The following is an 11,328-nucleotide window of genomic DNA, read 5'->3' on the forward strand; positions in this document are numbered from 1 at the left end:
GGTAGCCGTGAAGTCCAAAACTGAATCCAGATCCCTGGACCTTTTATCCTTATATCCTCTGGGGTTGCAGAAAAAGTATCAATTTGCCTGATTGGAGCCTGGCCTGAAGTCCCCTCTGTTAGCCCTCTTCTGAGCACCCCGTCCCTGACAAAATAGGGGACACACAGGCAAGTGGCACCATTGATCTGTGTGGTCTGCAGGGCAGCTGAAGCACGTGTGAGTGGCTGTGTGGCCTCCTTCACCGCCACGCTCAGACACACCCCACGCACCCTAAGATCGGCGTTCACAAGGGGCGAGACCACCTGCCCTCCACCCCCAGTGTCCTTGTTTCATGGGGCCTTCTTAAGCCCCGACCCCTTTATTTTGCTGACATTTAGCTCTGGAGGCTACAGACCGGGCTTTATTTACATTTTTAAATGATGAGGCCTGCTCATCAAATATTCAGGCCACCATTTCCATTTCTAAAAGGACGGTGAGTACTCTCCACCCAAAGCGGAGCCAACGACACCCAGGTGTTTGCTCAGCATTGGTGCTGGGAGCCACGAAACTGTGGATGAGCAAAAGGCGTGGCTTCCGAATGAACAACAAAAGCTTCCACTTCTAGAGCTTTCCATGGAGCACAGTCCCATCCACGTTCACAGGACCTGCAAGATCGCACGTTTGTTGAGGCTCAGAGGGGCCGAGGCCATGGAGGTAGCGAGTCGGGGAGACAGTTCCACCCAGCCATTCTGATGCCTTTGGCCACTCTGCAAGCTGCCTCTGCAGAGAAGCCCCGGAGGCCGGCGGGTGGCAAGTAACTTGCTCGACGTCATATGGTTAGTTAGCAGCAGAGCAAGTTCCAGACCCTGAGCCCCCAGTTCCCACTGCAACACTCTTTTCTAGTGGGTTTCCTAATTCTGGAGAGCTCCATGGTTTGCCCCACAAACTTCGGGACATCTTGGACACCCTCTAAGCTCAGATGCTGGAACTACCTGCCTGGGTTCAAATGCTAGCCTAATAGCTGTGTGACTCAGGGCAAGTTAATTTACTTCTCTGTGCCTCGGTTTCCTCATCTGTAAAATGAGCATACTAATTGTACCCACTTCATAGATTATTGTGAATTAAAGGTTAATAGATACGAAGCATTTAGAACGGTGCCTGACACAGAGTAAGCACTCTGTAAGTGTTAACTCTGATCATCACCACCATAGCCACCCTGCGCCCCTCCCCAGGGATGCAGAAGCCATGACTGGCTCAGATCCACCCAAACTGCACACCAGACTCCCTGCCCCTTCTAACTGCTATTGGGCCTCAGCAGAGAAGAGAAGAGGCCTTCCAGGCACAGCAGACTAATCCAAGGGCACATCCTTGGCTTGTAATGTGCTCTGCATGAGTCATCTGTCATCCACTAGAGCCTCAGAGAGGGGCCAAGCCTGCAGCAGGCAGGCTGCCCAGGGCTGCCCAGACACTACCGGCCCATTAGATGAACAAGGTGGGGCTTTCTGCCCCATTCTACAGATGGAGAAACCAAGGCCTGGAGAAGTTTTATTTTTTATTATTAGTTATTATTTTGTCAGAAGGAAATAGAAATTCTCTCCTGGGGCCCTGTAAGATCCAAATACTTGCTTATCCCTGCGGCTTCCTGGTGGGACTGCCAGCATCCTTCCCGGCCTGTAAATCACCGATGTTTGGTGGCGCTGGTGAACAGGCTTCTGTGGAAGGATGAAGCACTCCCTTTGTCTGAGCCCGGTTCCTGTGTCTGTCTAAGCCCAGCCCTTTCCCTACCCCCACCCCTGCCCACACCTTTCTTTAGGGCTCCTAGGAGCAGCTGGGATGATATTTTATGGGGAGGAAAGAAAACAGGTCTCTCTGACTCCTGGCTGTTCGTCTACTCAGGCCCCGGCCCCGGATCTTCCTTTTGATTCATTTCCTCTCAGGATCTTCTCAAGCCAGGCAGGACTCTCAGTCATGGTCTCTCTGCTTTTCCATTGTTTTTCCTCCTTAACTCGAGCTCCAAATACCTGTCGTCATTCCGTTTATGGCAAGGGGTTGTGGCCTCCCTAATTCGGGCCAGGTGACTAGAATGAATTGCAGTTGCCCTGGGAAGACCCAGTGTCTCTAATATTTACCACCAAGCAAATGTAAGTGGGGCAGTGCGCCCTGTGGGCGTAAGGCTCGGGGCGTGGCTTGCTTCTGCTCTGGGGACAGTTCCTGGTCCCTGGGGAATCGAGGGAGCCTGCCATGGGGTGGAGGATGCTCTGAGAAGGAGAGGACAGCCTCACCAGCCTGCTCTCAGCACAGGAAAACTCCTTTCTGGGGAGGGAGGATGTGGTTGCCTCTGCGTGGGGGAACTCCGGGATCACCCAACTCTGAGACGCCCCCATCCCCCATGCTGCACCAGGGCATCACTCAGGCAGGAGGGATGTGAGCCAGGGTCAGTGCCCTCCCCTCGCTGAACACTGACAGGCTGAGATCCAAGGAGGCTCACTGCAGACAGGAGAAGACAAAGTGAAATCCATGGGACATTGATAGCACCTGGTGTAGTTCAAGGGGCCGTGAAATCAGCAGCATATACCTGGGTTGAAGCCCAGCTCCAATGGGAGCTGTGTCATCTCAGGCAAGCTCCTTAACTTCTCTGGGCCCTACTCCCCATAAAATACTATATAGTCATCTCTGCTCTGCTTGCCTTGCTGGATGGCTATGAGGATCAAGCAAGAGCACAGAAACAGGAGGGATCTGGGAGCTGTAAAGCAGAGTACTGATGTCAGGAGTTGCATTGTGATTAATGTAAAGCAGGAGGGAATTTGGTTAGATGCCAGGAAGAACTTCCCTACTTCAGGAGGAGACATCAGAATGAGGCTATGGGGATTGTCCTCCTTCCTGAAGATCTTTAAGAACAAGATCAGATCAGTTCGGCCGTTTCAAATAGTCTTGAGTTTGGCAGAGGCATTGGCCAAATGACTTTGGATGTCTTTTCTATCTCTCTCCTGACACTGTAGTCAGTTCCATCAGGCAGAAAGCGACCGGAGGCCACATCTGCGTGTGTGTGTGTGTGTGCCTGTGTAAGTACCTATGTGTGTACCTATATCTGTCTGGATGCCTGTACGAGTGTCTGAGTTTTATATGTTTGTCTATGCATGTGTCTTTGTGTCTGCAAGGCTGTGTCTACATTGTTGTCCATGTGCCCATGTCTTGTGTGTAGAGCAAGTGGCTGAAGCCAAAAAACCTCAGGGCGACTCATCTTTATTACTAAGTAGTTGGAAGGATTTCCTTTTGCCGCCCTATCCATCTTGGGAGGATGAGGACAAAGCACCAGGGTGAAAAAGGATTTTAAATTTGATCTTTATTTATTTGTTGTTGTTTTTGTTATACAACTTTCTAAATTTGGGCTAAGAACTAGATGAAGAATACCCGCTCTGGAGTGTCCTGCTGAGGCTGGAATACAGGCTTCCCCACTTCCCTGTGATCTTGGTGTCTGACTTCCCTTCTCGAGGCCTCAGTTTCCACATCTGTAAAATGGGGGCGCCTCCCTCACAGGGTAGTGGTGAAGATTAAGTGAATTAGAGCCTGTAAAGCCCTTAGCACAGTGCCCGGCCCTTAGAAAGGACTTCATACATGACCGCTGTTACAGGTGTTAGCTAGCAGCGATGTTTCTGGCCTGGCTCCTGATAGATGTAGCTAAAAGAGCACTGGCTGTGGAGCCACCCGGCCTTGGGTTCAAGTTTGCCACTCAGCAGCTGTGTGGCCTTGGGCGAGTCGCTTCACCTCTCTGATCCCGGTTCTCAGCTGTAAATTGGGAACAGTAGTATGCCTGCCCCATAGGATTATAGTGAGGCTCAAAGGAGAGAATGTAAGACCTTAGCATAATGTCTGCCGTACTGTAGGCACTTAAGAAAAATAGTCCACCTGCAACAGAGATTCCCCTGGACCCTCTCCCCCCCCAATACCCCCGCAGTGGAATTCCGTGTCTCACCCACTGCCTGGGTTCCTGTTTTTCTCCTTTCAGACACTAAGCACGGCAACAGAAGCCAGGAGCCCTAGGCACCCTTCTCTGATGGGGCTCATGGGGGAGGGGGCTGCTCTGGCAGGAGCTGCCCGGGCTCCCCGCCCCCTTACCCCGGTTCAGACCTGTGCCCTTTCCCGCCCAGTTCCCAGGGCCCCTTAATACCCGCGAAGCCATTAAATATTTAAATTGGGCTGTGTGGCAGCCAGGTTGCCCCAGCAACAGCCCTGCATATTTTGGGATGGATTACCAAGTCTTTCAAAGGGTCTCCTGCTGCTCCAGTCCTAAGAAGGATGAACCCTGGGAAGCAAGAGCGAGTGGGAGGGAGGGCTGGGGGCTTCTGCTTCCCAACCGGGGCTTATAGATGCAGTCACCGTGGGAAACAGCCAGAGGTCTCGAGGGTCAGAGAAAGGGCAGGCTTCTCCCCAGTTTTCAAGAGTCTGGACTTGAATCCAGGACTCGTGCCTGCCAGCCTGTTCTCTTCACCTGCTTCCGTCTTGTGGGCCTGTTGTCTGGATTGGAGTCTGAACCCCAGTTCTGCTTTCACCAGCTGGGCCACTGTGGGAAACTTGCTCACCTTCCCTGGGCCCCCGTGTACTCCCGGGTAACTTGAGGATAATTCACCCATTTCAGGTGATGTTGGAACAGTGCTCAGCACGGCTCCTGGCCCACACAAAGCAGTAGCAGTTATTATATTGATAATATTCCATCCAGTACCCCCTGTGTGCCCTGAGGGGACTCAGAGGAAGTGGGAGACACAGCCCTGGCTACCAAAGGCTTATATCTGGTGGAGAAGGTCTGCCAGCAATGGTAAGTGCTGAGGGCACATCCAGTGTTCCCTGGCCCTGTCCCCTCCAATCCCGGTGTGAGTATACAGTGGCTGCGGCCGCTGACTCCACACTCACCTTTCCCAGGGGCCTGGCATCGCCTGGGATGCATTTTGAGGCCGGCCCTCAGGTGTGGCAGGTGTGGCACCCAGGCTAGGAGTCTGGACTGTGCCGTCCGGCCCTGACTCTGCTGTGTGTCCTTGAGTCTGCTGCAAGTCCCTTCCCCTCTGGACGCCAGTCTCCTTGGCTGCAGGATGAGGGTGACTCTGAGTCACTTTCTCGGGCAGTCTCCCTTTCCGGCCAGCACAGATGCACCAGCAAACCATAAGGATGGCCTGTTCCCCCCTCCACTTCATCCTGTGAGTGCCCCCTTAGGAAGTAAGCCCGAGGGGATGAGGCCAGTCCTGCAAGTTTCTTCTGATCTCCACCTGGACTCTGCTCTTTAGTTCGCAAAGCACCTCCTTTCCTATATTTTATTCCATCTCAAACCCTGGGGGAAACAGAAAAGACTGCTGCCTCTCTCCCCAGCCCCAGGCTCTCTCCAGAGGCAGGAGGATTTCCAGGGAATTAAAATCTCCACTGCAGACAATCCAGACACGTGCTGGCTGGTCCCAACAGGAGGCCAGTGGCGTGGAATCATCGTTCAGTTTTCTTCCCTTGGAGGGAAGGCAGAAGATGGGGAGGCTGGGAGGAGGCCCTGAGCCACGTGCTGGAGGCTGGGTCACGTCGGAGAACCTGGGCTCTGGCTGCCCGGGGTGATGGGGGAGGGACGCTGGGCATCTGACTGGCAGACAGCCATTGGCTGGTTCCATGGTTACCCTCCTAGATTTGGGGAGCATGATTTTCAGCCTGCTTGGAGCCCTGGCCTTCCAGATAGACCTCAGGGGGGTTCTCACCTTGAGGTCTTTGAACCTGACAGTGTAGACTCCGCCCCCCCCGCCCCCCCAGGGATGGATCAGAAGGAAAGACCGACCGGTAGGCCTCTCCTTGAGCCCACAGAATCCAAATCTCAGGGCTGGAACCTGGAAGTTCGAGGGCTGAACAAACTTCCCAGGGGCTTCTCAGACTGGCTGGCTCCCTGGCCTCCACCTCCACCCAAGCTGCCTATTCCTGCCCTGGGCAGGAAGGTGGCCACGTGTGGCTGTGGTCAGTTTAGTGTTCTGATACCCCTCCTCTTCCCTGCCCCTATGGTCCCCTTTGCTCCTGCTGTAAACTTTCTGCCCCTCTGCTGGGGGTGGGGGCTGAGGGGAAAGGGCATCCTCTGTCTGGGGAGGGATGGAGATTGTGAGCGACAAACTGGATTGATGAGCCACAGGTGGGGTGGGGCGTTACTGTCAGGGATGAGCTATGTCTAAGGCAGGAGTGCCTATCCCAGGGTCCATGGATGACATGGAACTCGAGGAATTGGTGAACTTGGGGGAGAAGATTATATCTTTGCTTTCACTAACATCTAACTGAAATCGAGCATTTCCTCCAACTATGATCACAGGCAACAAGCCATAGCTCCATCAGCTGTACTTGTAATGTTGCCATCAATATATAGAAGCAGACACTTTCATATCACCCCAAAACTGTTGCAGATTCAATAGTTATCGAACCTATCATTGGATCTTGAATGTAATGGGTTGATAAAGAAGTATTTGCATATTACAAATGTTTTTTAAATATTCTCATAACCATATTTTAATATAATTGGTTTAACCCTATGTATTTTATTTTATGTAGGGTTGGGGGGAAAGTGAGAGACCCTTGCTAAGAGCTCAGCTCTGGGATCAGGCCAGGGGACCCCTGCAGCCTGGCTGAGTGACCTGAGGCAGGCTGCTCTTCGTCTCTGAGCCTGGTTCAATCACAGGTCAGTGGGGAGCAGACCCACCTCCTAGGATTCTTGTGAGGACCTGTATGCCGTTAGTTCAAGGCCAGGTATACAGTAAGAGATAGCTAGCTGCAGGCTCTGGTTGGCGTAAAGACTAACAAAAGCTTCCAGGAGGCACCGTGGAGAATAATGAGACAGACTCAGCCAGGTGAAGCAGAGGTGTTGCCGGAAGTCACCGCTTCCTGTGCCAGGCTGGGCGGGGAGAGGGCTGCCTGGAGGCTGGGGACACAGTGACACTTCCTAGCACAGGAGGAGCTGCAGAGACAGTCTACTGGCAGATCCCCCAGACCCAGGTCCCCTGGGGCTGTGGGTTCCCCCCAAAGGCCAAGGGTGCTCACTAAATGGGAAATGAATGAAAGAACATAAAAATGAAGTGTTTTCTGATATAAATTGCCACAGAATAACAGTTGGCTGGGAGGGAGCTTGTTCTTTGCTGATCCAGAGAGGCCGTGGGGTGGACACTCTCTGGATCCCATGGAAGCAGCCAGGTTGCCCACCAGCTTTTGGTGGAAGGTGCAGAGCCTTCCCAGAGGCCTTTGCAAATGGGCCATCTCAGTGCAAAGGCAGGAGGATGGAGCCATGGACCCATCCCAGGAAGTGTCAGGGATGAGCGCCTTCTGTGGCTTGAGTCCAGTCCAGGTCCATGGGGCAGGGGGCAAGGATTGTGGCAAGGGTCACTCTGGGGACCAGCAGCCCAGAGTCCCCAGGCCACACCTCTGGAGGACGGCCAGGGCAGAAGGATGGGAACCCTGCTTTGTCCCAGCAATTTCTCCAACCTTGGGCCAGGTATTTCATTTCTCTGAGCCTCAGTTTCCTCATGTATAAAACAAGAGTGCCTATCTCCTGGGGTGGTTGGGAGGATTCGATAAAATAATGTGTGTAAAATGCTTTCAGAAGTCAAAATAAATTAAGATGTTTGTCTTAGTGGGCTGCCTTGAGTGGTGGGAAGAGCAGTGGGCTTAAAATCAGGAGTTCCTGGTTCTGGCGCTGCTGTGTGACTTTGGGCCAGACCCTTCCACTCTCTGGCCCTCAGCATCCCCCAGTGTGAAAAAAGAGAGTTGGAGTCAGCCCTCACTAAGGCTTCCTTCTTTGAAGATTCTCTGACGGCAGAGGAGAGGGCTTGCGGCAGGAACACGCAGTGCCCAGACCTGGTTCTGCTCACAGACTACAGACTGTGCTTTCCCAGACGCTGCAGCCACTCTGCTTCCAGTGTGGAGGCCGGGGAAGGCTGTCATTTAGGATCCGCTACATCCACCACAGGCTCTGCCCCCAGGAGCCTAATTAGATGTTGTCCCCCATCAGCTGTGTCCATGTCCCCGTGTCCGTGCTATCACCAGGCACGCCGGGATTTCGGGCCAATTGCTTGTTTATGAGACCGTGTATCTTGGGATGAGGCCCATTAGGCACCGCCAGCTAGCAAATAAGTTCTCCCCCCTCCCCCCAGCTTGGAACCTGATGACAAGAATCATCGTTATTCTGACAAGCCTCAGCCCCAAGTCCTGACAAAGGAACACTTGCATCTTCGAGTCAGGCAAACCTGGGTCAGTTCTGGCTCTGGGGCCTTTCTAGCCCCTTGGAGACTTAGTTTCCTCTTCTGTAAAAGGGAACGATGGTTATTTATCTATTGATAATTTGCAGATCTCTTTGGAGGATCATTGTAGGTAAATGCCCATAACACAATGGCTTGCAGTATTCACTGAGGCTCAATAAATGTCGGTCCCTGCCCTGTCCTCCACACACAGGCCCCCCAGCTTCTAGGCTCCCCCTGCAGCCCCACCAGGCAGTCAGCACTTGTTTCCCTTCCTGCCCGGCACGCCCTTGGTTGAGGTGGCTGTTCACACTCCTCTTTGAGCACCGGGTTATTAATTCTCAGTAGGCTCTAGTGAGTCCTTGAGGGAGGGAAGCCGCTGGTCTCCGTGCCTTGGACCCAGCCCAGTGCTGGCACTAGCAGGTGCCCGGCGTGCACAGGAAGGAAGGAACTGGACGTACAGCCGCTCAAGTGCTTTTTCCTACACCATCTCTCCATCCACGCAGTGACCCTGGGAGTTAGATCTGAGAATGCCCATCTCACAGATGGAGAGATGGAGGCTCAGGTGGTGAGGAAGCTGGCCCACGTCTTACAGCTTGTTGGGGGCAGAGCCGGTACTGGTTGGGACCCAGGTGAGGCCGCTCCCCTGGGACCCCCTGAGGCTCTTCCCTGCACCACAGCGCCCTCACCTGGCCAGAGTGCTGACAAGACGTTTCTCGGCTCCCTCCAGCCCAGATCTACATTTGCTTCCTCCGATGGGGGCTTCTCCATCGCCCCTGTCCACCTGCCTTCTTTTCTCTCTTTCCAGAAAGCATGCCCGGGGCCTGGGGGCGGTGAAAGTAAAAGGAGTGATTTATGAACTGAGCTGTTCTTCTTAATCAGAGAACCCCTCCTGGGCCTGCTCTATGCAGATGGAACTGAGCCGCCATCTGGGGCAGTGGGATTGACAAGATTAATAAAGCTGTCTGGCCCAGGCAGGGGCCTGCAGAGGAGAATACAGCAGTGCTGCGTGACCTCACACCGTCTCTGCCCCTCTCTGGGCCTCAGGGCTCCCATCTGTCAAGGGATGGCAGGATGGGGTCATCCCCCAAAGGCCTCCAGCTGGCATGGGGGAGGATGCTAGCCAGCTCCCTGGGACACTGCCTGGTCGCCTGATTCAGGGCAGAGCAGCACTGGGTTGGAAACTTTGGAGACTGGGGCATAGCACCCCCTCTTTCTGGCGTCCTCTCTCTTGTGCCATGTCCGTGGATCAATGTCTTATCAGGTGCTCTGGTTTGGAGTCTAGCAGACTTAGGCCTGATTCATGGCCAGGTGGTCTTACTAACCATATGAATGAATCCAGGCCAGTTAATTATATTCACTGAGCCTCAGTTTCCTCATCTGTAAAATGGGATAATAATGATACCTACCTCCTAGGTGAAGATTAAATAAGAGGATGCAGGAGAAATGCTTAGCAGAGTCTGGTACATGGTAAAGGCTCAATACTACTAGTTATTATTAGGCTCAATTATCACAAAGTTGGAGCAACTAATTTGACTTTGGGGCCATTTAAAGGAAAGATATTTATATCCATCCTGACCAAGCCAGATGTCCATGGTCCGCCCCACGCCCGCCTCCACTGATAACCAGTGAACATGGTTTGGGCTTCCACCTATTCTCAATATATGAGGATGCTGATAATAATAACTCCCCATGGGAACAGTGTTTCCAAGTGTTTTCCAAGAGTTTTCACATCATATCGCTTCATTTCATGAATTCTTACAAACACCTTTGGCTTCAAAACTGAGAATCACAGTTTTCATAGGAGCACCTAGCGTCTCAGGGAGAGTAGTGACTTTCTGAAGGTCTCCAGGGTGCTGGCCAAGGCAGGTGCCGTCCCAGGCTGTGCAGAAGCAGTGGTGATGGCTGAGCAGGCAGGCATCTCCCAGGCCATCCTTTCCCAGCTTCCCCTTAGTGCAGATCTTCACTGGGTGAGAAAACAATCAGGGAGGGGGCATCCTGGTGAAGAGGAGGTGAGGAGACGCTGGAGATTCACACGGAGCTCAGCACCTCCTCCCCGCCCCCCGGGTGAGCCTTCTGCATCACCCAGGCATCTCATCCCAGCCTCAGTGTCCAGAGGAAGGTGGTTTGTGTCACACTCAAGATGACCACCAGCCTGAGATGCTGGGCAGAGGATGGCGCTTTTGGGGCACCAGGGCTGGGACGGGGCAGGGGAAGAATGGGGGTAAGAGAAAACTATGACCCCCTCCCTGCTTCCCTGAACCCTGGGGCTGGGGTGCCCCAGAAACCCGAGCTCTAGGAAGGACCCTGAGTTGGCTTCATCTTGCCCTGTGAGCCATCCCTGGATAGAGTTCCAGCCCAGAGCTCCTTGGGCCTTGCCTAGACCCCGGGGGCTTCTCCCCCCAGATGCCCACCCACGTGGCAGTGTCCTGCCTGGTAGTGACAGTGTCCTCCCTTCCCCACACCCCCGGGGTCAATTTCAGGGGATCTGTCACTGTTCAGATGGGGCTGGGCTTCTGCCTTCTTCCCCACTCCTGGCCCCCAACACAGTTTTTCTAACATCTCGCCTGGAGTTTTAGAAAGAGCCTCGAATCTCAAGAGGATGCAACAGCTTTGCCACAGTTAAGCCTCAGTTTCCTTCCATAAAATGGGGCAATAGTCCACCTTGCAGATCTGTCTTGAGGATTCACCATAATCATGTGGGTGAAGGCAGCCCTTTCCATGAAAGCTGGCTTTGATTCTGACTGCTGGGTGTGGATTCTTGGTCCATCACTTACTAGCTGTGTGATGAAGGACAAGTCACTTCCTTCTCCAGGTCTCGGTTTCCCCATTGTAAAATGGAGGTGATGGTATGATATCTACTTCCTAGGGTTGTTCTTGGCATTTAATGAGCTCATGCATGTAAGCATATAGCCCAAAGCCATACAGCAGATACCGAGGCAGGCAGCTGAAGAACTTGCCACGTGTGTATGTTTAGGCTAAACAGGAGTGGGGTACTCTCCTGTTTAGGAGTGGAAATGTCCTCTAGCCCAGTGTTTGAGCAGCAGCCGGCTACGGAATTCCCCACACGTGACAGAACAGGAGTCTCCATCTGGGCCCGTTTGACTGCTGAAATCAC

General features: G+C 53.2%; 1 protein-coding gene across 2 annotated transcripts in view; it reads left to right on the forward strand.

The window, feature by feature from the left end:
* The window catches only part of TSPAN18 (tetraspanin 18), a 182,473-nt gene that overhangs the window by 141,463 nt on the left and 29,682 nt on the right, over nt 1-11,328 (forward strand). The gene's annotated exons all lie outside the window — the stretch shown is intronic.

This window comes from Monodon monoceros, unplaced genomic scaffold (assembly GCF_005190385.1).
Source record: "Monodon monoceros isolate NGI ecotype Baffin Bay Population unplaced genomic scaffold, NGI_Narwhal_1 Super_Scaffold_7, whole genome shotgun sequence".
Classification (NCBI taxonomy): Eukaryota; Metazoa; Chordata; class Mammalia; order Artiodactyla; family Monodontidae; genus Monodon; species Monodon monoceros.